The sequence below is a fragment of the Giraffa tippelskirchi genome, chromosome 4 (assembly GCF_054371585.1).
Source record: "Giraffa tippelskirchi isolate mGirTip1 chromosome 4, T2T-mGirTip1v1.2.pri, whole genome shotgun sequence".
Lineage (NCBI taxonomy): Eukaryota > Metazoa > Chordata > Mammalia > Artiodactyla > Giraffidae > Giraffa > Giraffa tippelskirchi.
The window spans coordinates 168,790,198-168,802,760 of record NC_137278.1 but is presented as its reverse complement, the minus strand read 5'-3'; the positions used below and the strand labels follow the sequence as shown (position 1 = coordinate 168,802,760).

The window sequence follows — 12,563 nt, the reverse complement described above, 5'->3', positions numbered from 1 at the left end:
AAAGTTCCTGTTACATATTAAGTTCTCAATAAATAATTTGTTGATATATTGTATTAATGAAAATGTATAGAGTACTTACCATGCATCAGAAACTGTTCTACACACTTTATATTAAATAACTTTAGCTCCTCGGAGGCTCTATTATCATGCTCATTCTACAGGTAAGTAAACTAAGTCACAGAAATTGTAGGTAACTTGACAGTGATAGTGCAGTGAATACAAGGTGGAGCCAAGAACTGAACCCAAGCCGCCCAGTCCAAGCTCTGGTGCCCCATGTGTGACCATCATTGATTGAACCTTGCCTTGTTCTAGGCATGGCTTCTCTGGTGGCTCAGATGGTAAAGAATCTGTCTGCAATGTAGGAGACCCAGGTTTGATCCTTGGGTCAGGAAGATCCCCTGGAGAAGGGAATGGCAACCTACTCCAGTATTCTTGCCTGGAAAATCCCATGGACAGAGGAGCCTGGCGGGCTACAGTCGATAGGGTCACAAAGAGTCAGACACGACTGAGCAACTGACACTTTCACTTTATTGTGCTTATTTTATTCTCATCTTTACCAGCATTTTACATATGGGAAATGTATGAATTTGTAAACTGAAGCACAGAAAGTTTAAGTAATCTACATTCTCCCATAAGAGGTAAGTGTTTGAGCTGATATTGCGCCCTTAACTACCATGCTGTACTGCCTTGGATATGGAGGAGTAATAAAGAAACTCTAAGATGATTGAGGAACAGTGTCTAAATGCTTTCTGCACCTCTCACCAAGCAGAGGGCCTGATACAAGGACTATGCCCCACTCATGAGTTTGGAAATGATGGCAATGAAGTATAAGGATGGGACATTAGCCTTGTTTTCACATCTGACTTGTCCTCCTGACTCTGCCTCAGAGTTATTGTGTGACCTTTAAGACTTCACTCCCACCCAGCTAGGCCTTTCCAAATGAGAGATTTCAGACTTCCCGAGTTCCCTCCAGCTCTGATGCTGATTCTAGCAGCCACAGTCCTGAGTCAACCCAGAGAGTCCTCTTTCTATCTTGGAGGCCAACCATGTAAAGCTCCTCCTCTGACTGCCCTGATTGGTTTGTTCATCTTCTGAGGCAGGTGCTGTTTTGGTTGCCTGGCAACACAGTGATGGAGACTGCCAGTTCCCAGAGGAGCAATAAATGAATGAGCAGAGATATTCATGCTGGGAGCAGTGGCCATAGCCAGAGCAGAGCACTGTAGAATTTGTAATTCCACCTGTCCTGAATGTGTTTTTCCCATCATGCTTCGAGAAAAGTCTAATGGGGAAGATTTGGTTGGGGAAGAGAGAGAAGAAGAATTTTCATTCCGGAAGTGACAAACTTCCTTATGCACAGTCCCTTACTCACAATCTTACCTGCCCACAAGGAGGTGACCCTATCACAAAAATCACAAATGTGCATTTTAGTATCATTAATAAAAGATCTCTTTCTACTCTCTTTCATATACAAAACTATACTGTTTCTTGCTTTTAAACGTACATCCCAGGTTCTGAATAAAAGGACAGATCATATAAACTGGCCCAATCAATCCTCATGCTGTGTTGTGCTGTATTTTGTCACTATGATCATCCTGCAAAATAGGCAGAACTTAAATCAGCAGACAGGGAAAACTTTAGAAAGGTTAAGAACAATGATTCTCAAATAATGTAGATGTGGGTTCAACTCCTGACTCTGCTACTTACAAAGTGTGCAACTTTGAATAACTTTCTTAACTTCTTTGAGTCTCAGTTTCTCCATCTATAAAATGGGGATATTAACACTAATCTCATGGTGTCACTGAAAAAAGGAAGATAAGGGAGGTTAAACACAGCAGAGGCTGGTGCATAAATGCACAATTATTATTATTATTATTGCTTTGGGTCATGCACATCACGTAAGTTTGCAGCTGAGATTTGAACCCAGATCTTATTAATATCAAGGCAAATTTTTGCCATTACTTCATACCTCTTCTGAAAGGAAAAGCTATTAAGAAGGTATTCTTTGAACAAATATTTATGTGCCACTATGTGATGGTGATGAAAGTTATGCCTAACTTCCATTTAGCATTTTATAGACCAAGTAGTGCTCCCACATGCACTCTCTCTCTTCATATGATGGTGGCTTTCTGATGTCTGGTGGTATGTCTCTGATAAATGGTGGTAGTTTTGGGAAAAGCAACTGTCTGCCTCTGAAAGTTAAACTCTGTTCTTCTTCCAGGGGCTAGAAAGCCAGGAGAGGGATCCCAATCCCCCAGAGTACTGAGACAACCAGAGGGGATGGAACTCTGCACCAAGGTCAGTCAGCTCATCATTCTCTCTTCTGTTTGCTCTGACCAACATAAAGTACTCAAAGTCCAGCATGAAGGGACCACTGTATGGCCAGCTGTCTGGAGTCTGGGCTGAATCTGTTCTTCCTGATGACAAGGTAGAAACATCCAGCTAGGAGCCTCTTTTCTGCCTCTCCCAACACACACACACTAAGATTTAAATCCAATCATCTAGTTTCTGTTGTTACTTGCTTCTGTTTAGAACAGCTGAGCTGAATGGAATCACAGAAATCCTCCCTCCTTCTCTCTCCCTCTCTCCCTCTCTTGCTCTCTGTCTCCTCCCTGCCCCTCTCTCTCCAGGTCTCTTTCTCCAAGCCCTGTCACACACCCCTCCTCCTCACGTACACACAGTATGCAGTGGCCCCTGAGCCACCTCTGGAAACACTAGGGCACTGAGAAGCACAGTTAGAAAACCATGAATCAGATCCAAACTTCTCCTCAGGCAACAAAGGAAAAATAGAGACTCAGAGAGGGAAAGTAACTCTCTCAAAGTCACACAGCTGGACAACCTGACTCCCAGTCTAGGGCTCTTTCTTCTGTGTGCATGCTAAGTTGCTTCAGTCATATTAGACTCTTTGCAACACTATGGACTGTACCCCACAGGCTCCTCTGCCCATGGGATTCTCCAGGCAAGAATACTGAAGTGGGTTTCCATGCCCTCCTCCAGGGGATCTTCTTGACCCAGGAATCGAACCTGCGTCTCTTACATCTCCTGCATTGGCAGGCAGGTTCTTTACCACTAGCCATACTTGGGAAGTCCGTGCTTCCTTCTGCATAGTGCTAAATATGGCAACTTTTCTCAAGTTTCTATTCTAAAACCTCCCATTTAAAAATATCTTACTGCATTGATCGAATTTTTTTAAAAAATGATAGGATTTGGGTCTTTAAATTATGTTTTGATTATATCAATAATAATGCAAACATATTGTTGTTGCTGTTTAGTTGCTAAGCTGTGTCTATTTCTTTGCAACACTATGTCCTGTAGCCCTCCAGGCTCCTCTGTTCATGGGATTCCCAGGCAAGAATACTGGAGCGGGTTGCCATTTCCTTCTCCAGGGGATATTCCCAACCCAGGGATCAAATCTGGTTGGCAGGCAGATTCTTTACCACTGAGCCACCTGCCCTTGTGTAATGCAAATATAGTCTTATATAAATTTGAATATTATGGAGAAGGCTAAAGACTTCTTTGTGGAGAAGGCAATGGCAACCCACTCCAGTCCTCATGCCTGGAAAATCCCATGGACAGAGGAGCCTGGTGGGCTGCAGTCCATGGGGTCGCTAGGAGTCGGACACGACTGAGCGACTTCACTTTCACTTTTCACTTTCATGCCTTGGAGAAGGAAATGGCAACCCACTCCAGTACTCTTGCCTGGAGAATCCCAGGGACGGGGGAGCCTGGTGGGCAGCCGTCTCTGGGGTCGCACAGAGTCGGACACGACTGAAGCGACTTAGCAGCAGCAGCAGCAGCGAAGACTCCTTTGAAACCTACCTACACCACATATAATGAGGTGGTCTTCTTGCGAGTTTTAAAGATAACCATTGGTAGCAACTTTTTTGTGCTCTTGCAGTATATGTGTGTGTGTGTGTGTACACATATATATGTATATATAGTGTGTATAGATACACAGCTAGTGTGTGTATATTTACAAATAAAATAAAATATGTAATTATAGATATATTATCTCTCTATATATAGACACTCACATACTGTAACACTTTATTTATTTACTAAGCACTTTCCCTTGATCATGATTAGCACACATTAGCACGGATCTACCTCATTCTTCTTAGTACTCTATAACATTACATACATATGGACAAGCTATTTTATGCTTAACATTCCCCTGATGAATAGTTAGGGTTTCATCACGCCTTGATGGACATGTTTGCCTGTACACGACTCCTTCTGCACATGAGTGAGTCTGTCATTAGAAAAGTGTCCTAGAGGTGAAATAGCTAGATAGTGGGATATATGCATTTTTAATTTTGATGTGGCCTCAAATCCTTCCTATTGATGCACATGGGTCCTCTGAGGGGTATTCCTGCCAAATTACTCCTTCCACACCAAATAGGAAGTGAGACACAATATTCTGACTAAATAATACCACATGCACAGGAACAGATGGGTCTGGAAAACAGAGAATGCACAGAAGGGATAAGCTGATGTGTAAGGAAAAGGTGCCCTAATGGAAAGGTGCCCAAAGTTCCAGACTGAAGCATAGCCTGCCACAGAGTTCCGTCATGAACGGACTTCCTTTGGGCAAAAGCGTTAAGTTTTCAGAAAGCTCTTGTGACAATTTAAGTATCTTAAATTAGAAGGATGACACATGAAGCTATTAACAGAGGTTAACTGATCAGTTTGGGGGCTTCCCAGGTGGTGCTAGTGGTAAAGAACCTGCATGCCAATGAAGGAGACAGAAGAGATGTGGGTTCAATCCCTGGGTCGGGAAGATCCCCTGGAGAAGGAAATGGCAACCCACTCCAGTATTCTTGCCTGGAAAATCCCAGGGACAGAGGAGCCCAGCGGGCTACAGTCTATGGGGTCACCAAGTCAGACATGACTGAAGCCACTTAGCACAGCATTAGCAATTGATCAGTTTACCCAACAAAGAGATGTAACAAGTTGAGCACACAAGTTCACTTCTCTGAACAATAATAACTTCAACTTCAGAGGGTTTTGTAAAGTCAAACAGAATAAAATATGTAAATACCTTTGAAAGGACAAATATTTTTCTATAGTTATGCAACTTAAAATGTATCTATTCTGTTCCTTTTTTCTCTGAGCCAATACTTAAACCATGTTATATCAAATATGCACATTTGTTTCTGGGTTTCCCAATTCCAGGCTTGTTCTAACTCAAATGAAGCTAACATTGATATAATGGTATTTGCCAGGCACTTTCGTATGTAAATTTTATTTATTGATTGATATTTATTTTTTTGGCTGTGCTGCACAGCTTTAGGATCTTAGTTTCCATGTGAGATCTTAGTTCCCTGACCAGGGGCTGAACACTCCCCAACCGCTGCACTAGAAGCAGAGAGTCTTAACCCCTGGACTGCCAGGAAAGCCTCAGCACTTTTGTGTTTAAGCTTCACAACAGCTCTGTAAAGCTATTTATATTACCCTATTTTATAGGTGAAGAAATCCACAAACTGGAGAAGTGAAGAGACTGGGCCAAGACCACACAGCTGTACGGGAAGACGTGGATCTGGGATTCAAACTCCAGCTCAGTGGTTCTCAACCTTGATGACACAATGATGTCACCCAAAAGACTGACAAAAATGTCAGCTGATACCCAGGCCCATTCCTTGTCACCTGACATGGTTGGGGAATCAGAGGCCCAAACACTGGACTATCCAGAGGTGATTCTAACATGCAACCAGTGGTGAGAACAACGGCTTATGCATTTTCATTGCCTATCTCATTGGATAGAGGCTGGTCTTCTTTCTGCCTCGCTGCAGCTGCTCCTTAGTGAGTTGTGGAGGCAGATGTATTAGAACATTACCTTGAAAGTGACTTGATCAGCTAAAACCTTCAAGCGCCCTTAATTACAAAGGAACGCCCACTGACATCTGCCTCCCCTAAAGGGGAATTCCAGAGACTTGAAAACTTAGCTTCCTGGTTGCCATGACAATCTTTTGCAATGTCAGCAAAAAAATGCTTTGCACTACAAATAAGCAAGCATGAAATCCTTATCTCAAAATCTGCTCAAAGGCTTTAGCTCACAATCTGCTTCAGCTCCAGACCAGGCTATGTTACTTTTGAGCCTTTGCTTTGCGGTTGAAAACAAGAATCATAGATGTCAGGACATTTTAAACACTCCCCTCATTTTACTAAGCTCATGGCTTCCCTGATGGCTCAGTGGGTAAAGAATCTGCCTACCAAGCAGGAGAAGCAGGAGATGTGGGTTTGATTTCTGAGTTGAGAAGATCCCCTGCAGGAGGGAATGGCGACCCACTCTCAGTATTCTTGCCTGAAAAGTCCCATGGACAGAGGAGCCTGGTGGGCCACAGCCCAAAGGGTCACAAAGAGTCGGACACAACTGAGCAACTAAGCACAAGTACAGCACAGAGATGAAATGAATTGCTTCATGTGGAGGAGTAAATTAATATTTTCAGATTTTCTTTTATTCTAGCCCCACCTCTTTGTCTTTCTAAAACAATTTTAAATAGAAAGAGGAGGGACTTCCGTGGTGGTTCAATAGCTAAGACTCCATGCTCCCAACACAGGGGGCCTGGGTTCTATGCCTCATCAGGAAACTAGAGCCTGCATGCTGCAACCAGGAGATTCCACATGCCAGCAAGTAAAAGATACTGTGTGCTGCAACTGAGACCTGGGCAGCCAGATAAATAAGTAAAATAAATAAATATCTTTTAAAGAGTCTAAAGAGGAAACAAACAAAATAACTATTATTTAAAAAAAAAAAATCCAAAGAGGAAACAGGTGAAATTGAAAAGTTTTTCCACTTTTACCTCTTTTTTCGAAGTCAAATTGTTTTGGTTTTTAGTTAATCTATTCTTAACACCTGAAGAATACTTAATATACACCAGGCATGCAGTAAGAACCGTCTCTGTTCTAATAGATTTTGTCCTTACCAGAGCTCCAGAAGGTATTATTATTGTTTCTGTTGTTGTTACTGTCCCCATTTTATATTTTATAGATAAGAACCTGAGGCAGTTACCACATGAGTATTTGATAAGCAAATACACAGTGAAATGATGACTACTTTAACCCTTTCTGGACAGGCTCCAGAGCTGTTTTACGCCCCCTCCCCCGCAGCTGATAAAGCACCATCTTACTCCTTACAGGCACATGTGCATTTGTGTCCCTTGATCAACCTTCAGACAGAGCAATTCATCTTTGACTGTAAGGATTTTAGGCACCATGACAGGTAGAGAGTGGGAAATATGAAAATAATTTTCTGTGACCTTAAACATCTCTCCATGATGGGCTACTGAATCAACTCTGCCCTTGTTGACAAGTTTGAACAAGCCATAGCCAAATAGAATGGAAACGTTCCTGACTCAGGACCTGGATTCCAGGTATAGCAATGTTTCTCATTGGCTGTATTACATGACACCAAGCTATGTGTGTGTTACAAGCACACAGCCTTTGTCATCAAGACAGAACTCTGGAGTTTGGAACAGAACTCTCAGTTCAGGACCTCCCTGGTGGTTCAGTGGTTAAGAGTCTGCACACTCCCAATACAGGGGGCATGGGTTCGATCCTTGCTCAAGGAACTAAGAACCCATAAGCCCCAAGGCACAGCCAAAGACATTAAAAAAGAAAGAACTGAGTTTGAGTTCTCACATCATCTATATGACCTTGCACAAGCCTCAATTTCATCACCTGTGATATGGGGATAACATCTCCTTATTAGGGTTGATAGATGGGTATGTAAAGCCTTTAGCACAGTGCCTGGAACACAAAAAGTGTTCAGTAAATGATAGCTATTATTAATTTAATCTATGAGCCATGAATACTATCTAATCTGCCTACCATACAGGAGCACATATAAAATGAGGGCATTTATGTGAAAGGACTTTGCAAACCAACATTTACATATGGGAAGGCTTATTTCTGTAGTTGTTTTTGTTATTATAAGGGCTTGGTCATTTTTTAAGATCTATTAAGAATAGCAGATCTGGGTTCTTAACAAATATCCTTTTAAACCACCACTACCACCACCATGGAGCCAGATTTCTTAATGAATGATAGGAGAACCATGTATGCCTATCAATGTGTGTGCATCCGGACATATCCAAATTGTGTCTTATGATACAATGTTTCTTTCCTCCCTGGATCCATCAGGATTCTTGGTTAATAACAAGAGAAACAATTTGAACTGCTAACTCAAGAAGGGAATTTAGTAGAGATAGGAAATTCACAAAATAAATCTGGATGGGGGACAGGGCTGGCATGAAGGAATAGGCTTGAAAGACTGGCAGAAACCAAGGGAATTCTGGAGATTGGCCAACGAGATTCATGACCGAGGAGCAAGCACTGGTCCAGCCTCTTTAGGATGTGGCTGCTGCCTCTACCATCACTCTATTCAGTCTCATGGTCAATCTCTAGCTCTCCATCTTTGTCACTTTCTGAAGAGACAAAGCCCCAGGAGTGAGCATCTAATTGGTCCAATTGAGATGACACCTCTGCCTGAAAAGTTCTGGGAGACTGAGAAGTGGAGAATCATAGAAGGATCTGGCCCTGGGAATTACCAGGTCCCCACACAATGAAAAAGTCCCTCCAAAGAAATGCGGAGACCTGAATACAAATATCTTCTAGGAAAGCCACCTTTGTGCAGCAGTCATTTTACTGATGGAGAAGGTTCAGAGAGGTTATTCAATGACTGTGTGTCAGGTCTCCCAGCTCTCCACCCCATGTTCACTCTGCTACACAAGATCCAGTGATTTATAAAATCATAAGCTGTTTCTTCAGCTTTAAACCATATCTCAGGTGGGGACAGAAGGGACTAATGCTATGGGGAGCAATTATCTGCTTTCAGGCTCTTTTTATTACATAAGCTCAGCACATAAGAATAAATAATGCTAGAGTGTAGCTGACCTCCAATACATGACAGAGAATCTCATTCCTGCAAAACCCTTGGTGATATATAGAGAGAACTAGCTACAATACACTGAAGTTTCAGTAGAAACCATTAAGCGCTCCTGATCTAATTGCCTTTTTTTCTTATTCATAGCTCAATATAAAATAATTTTCTATGCCACAATTTGCCTGGCTTCTCATCTAATCCTCTATCTCACTCCCTATTTCCTCTTTTCTTCTTTGTTTAAAACTGATACTTAGTGATACCTTTTGAATTTACAGACCCAGACAAGAACACCCTTTCCATTTTTTTTCCAAGTAAATTTCTGTGCATATTTGAAAATCATTAATAATAAAACTATTGCTATGATATAACTCTAAATGTTAGAGTTGGGAGGGGTCTTGGAGAAGCACTGTTCTGAGCTCCTCATTTTACAGATGGGGAAACTGAGGCTTAGAAATGATAGGTCAGGTGGGTCAAGGCAGAGACTGGCCAAATGTCATCAAAGACGATGCTGTGCTTCTGAGTTGAGATTTCCTTGGTCCTCTTATGTCCAACTATTATCAACATCTGTGTCTGGTGTCTAGACAGGAACTATTCAGGAAGTTTCTTGAAAGGACCTGAGATATTATCTAACCCAGAAGTGGAAAGCAGTAGCCAAAGAAGCAAATCCTATCCATACATAAGTTTGGTTTTGCCCAACAGTAGTGACTAAATTAAAATTAATTGCCAAATTAATAAATCTGTAGATTTAACATAACCTGAATTCCTAGCCCTTTAATAAAAATCAGATCATTTGGCAACTCAGGGTCCATGTTCCATATGGCAAAAATCAGCTGGTGTGGAATAATGATTGCTCCCTTAAACAGGTGGGCACTCCTGAATGTGACACACCAACCACCCTTCTTTGTTCCATGCCCCCTGCCAACTTCACTTGCTACATTACTGCCTGTCCATGTTCATATTAGAATGTGCAATCCCTGAGCAAATCTTATTCCCTCTTAGTTACTAAAGTTGGGTCACTCCTTCTTATTGACTAAGGCTACTTAGTAGAGGTCATGCAATAAGTGGAAGATGTTGGAAGAGAACCTTGCAAGGGCTCAGCCCTTGGCTCTCCTCTCTTCTCATACTGCATGCTCTCTCTTGGTGGTCCCATACAGCCCAGGTCAGGGCACCCTCCAATGCACTTTTCCAGTCTCAGACCCTTACTTGTGCTCTAGACTTATGTATCCAGTCACCCACCTTGGGGAGTGCCTTCATTGCCTCATCTGGAATATGGGGACAGTGAGAGTACTTTTCTACCATATGGTTATCATGGGAATTATATAGACAATTGTTAACACATATGGAATCATTTGAAGAGAGCCTGGCACTGTTATAGGCTATCTAATAGGTTGCTCAAATGCCAACAATGGAGACTTCCTTCATTTCCCTCTGCTTCCAACCTGTTCCTCCATACTCTTCCCCACGTTGGCAATGACACCATTACCCCATAGGTAGTTCAAGATAAACACCCAAGAGTCATTCTTCATTCATTCGTTTTCCTCATCTCCTAAATGCAAGCCATCATTAAGCCTTTCCATGATATTCTCAAAATATATTTCAGTCAGTTCACTCTCCCCATCTCTGTTGTAACCACTTTGGTCTAAGCCCCCATCATCTCTTGCCTTGATTTCTGTAACAACCTTCTGCTATTATGTACCGAATTATGTACCCCCCCTCCCCATCAGTCATATGTGGTGGCCCTGACCCACAGTGTGGTGGTATTTGGCGATGGGGTGTTCGGGAGTTTCAGATTTTAGATTTAGATGAGATGACGGGAGATTAGTGCCCTCAGAAGCAGAGACATCAGCATGCTTGGTCTTTCTTTCCCCACTATGTGAGGACACAGATAGAAGACAACAGTCTACAGGCCAGGAAGAGAACTCTCACCAGAAACCCATCCCGAGGGCACCTTGATCTTGGACCTCTAGCTTCCAGAACTGAGAAAATAAATTTCTTTGTTTAAGCCACTCAGTCTACAGTATTCTGTTACACCAGCACAGAGTAAGACTAAGACATCTCCTAACTGGTCTCCTGCTTCCATTCTTTCTTTCTCTTCGAAAATCCATTCTCCACACAAAAAAGCCAGAGTGGTCTTTTTAAAAGGGTCACTGTACCGCTCAAAACCCTTCTTTGGTTTATTTCCATGCTTACAGCAAAGCTGAAGCCCCTAACCCTGCCTCACACTTCTGTGAGCTCTGGGTGACTTAACCCTCTCTCCCCTTGCTCACTGCACTGGGCCATCCTAGACTACAGCTCCAGCCTCAGAACCAAGGTACATCTGCTGCTCCCTGTCAGCAATGCTCCTCCTCCAGCCCTGGAAAGGCTTTTATTCTCCATCTCCTTGTTCAAAGTGGCCTTCTAGACCATCCCATTTATAGCGTCATCGCCCCCTTTCTTATTTAAATCACCCCATCGATAATGCTCACAACAATCTGGCATTACCTTTTGATTTGTTTATCTGCATATAGCCTGCCCGCCCCGACCCCCACCTCGTGCAAAATTCGTGAGGGCGACAGACTTTGTGTGGTTACCCGAATGCACGCCTGGCTCTAAGTGCCTAGCACAGGGCCTGAGACATCTGCTGTGGGATTTCTGGAGTCTCCCGAAGGCCAGGGAGGGTCAGGTGACTTTCTCAAAGCTGGTTTCCAGGGACTCTGCACTCTTCACACTCCCCGAGGGGCGTCTAGACGCTCTTGGGATGGAGAATTATTACCTTTCTCGGCTGCCTGAGCTTGGTGAGAGCTGAGTCTAGAAGCACTTTACCAGCTTGAAGTGGCCGGGAGAAGGGTGGCGGGGAGGCAAGAGGGGCGTGAGGGGCGGGGCCTTTAGTGGGCGGAGCCTCCAATGGGCGGGGTCAGGCTGCCCGAGCCAATGGGGCCCCGCGGCGCAGGGAGGCTGGGCTGCCGAGGGGAGACGCTCGCGCGCCACAGGGGGCGGAGGCTGAGCTCGGGGACCCGAGGGGATCCGCAGGCGGGCGCCGCAGCCAAGGCACACCCCCGGCTCCGGGTTCCTGGCGGCTCACAAGGTAAGCAGAGCCCGCACCGAAGTAAGACTTTGTGAGGTTTCTGGTAACAGGGGAGTCCCCGCCACCTCCCGCCGAGGCTGCTGGTGGCGTCCCGGCGCCAGGCTGCGTTCCCGGGCGCTCCGGCTCTGTGCCTGAGGGATGCAGGCGCGCGGAGGGGCCCGACAGGGGGCGGAGGAGCCGGCGCGCCGAGCTGCCTCCCCGAGTGCTGCTGCCAGGTCTCCGGGCCGACCCTGGGACGGACAGGTGCCCGTGCGGGGGACGCCAGAGGGGCCAGGGAGCCAGAGGGGCTTCGGATAGTGGCTCCCAAGAGAATCTCCACCCAGCGCCGGGGCCCCGGGAAGAGCTTGCGGGGAGCTGGCGACCGCAGAGGCGGGACGTCTGCTCTACCTAGATCTGCAGACGCCTCCTGACCTGTTGCCCCCCGGAGCCAGGGGTCAGATTCATCATGCCATTTCTTATTTCTAGGTCTCTTGGAGCTCAGGCAAAAAACAAAAACCAAAAACTCAGAGTGATTCCCTGGCCAAGCTCGGACAGAGAAATTAGCGCTTTATGGAGCGCCTCGTGTATTTATTCTGCGTTTATTGGGTTCCTATTGTGTGCCAGACAATGTGCTAAGCC

At 44.5% G+C, this 12,563-nt stretch overlaps 1 protein-coding gene across 1 annotated transcript in view; it reads right to left on the bottom strand.

Annotated features, from left to right (window-relative positions):
• Positions 1-11,702, bottom strand: part of LOC145545944 (protein HP-25 homolog 1-like) — an 86,299-nt gene extending 74,597 nt beyond the window's left edge. The window contains exon 1 of the mRNA XM_081591380.1: positions 11,634-11,702. The gene's annotated coding sequence lies outside the window, so the exon portion shown is untranslated. The remainder of the gene's footprint in view (positions 1-11,633) is intronic.
• Between the last annotated feature and the right edge of the window lie 861 nt (positions 11,703-12,563).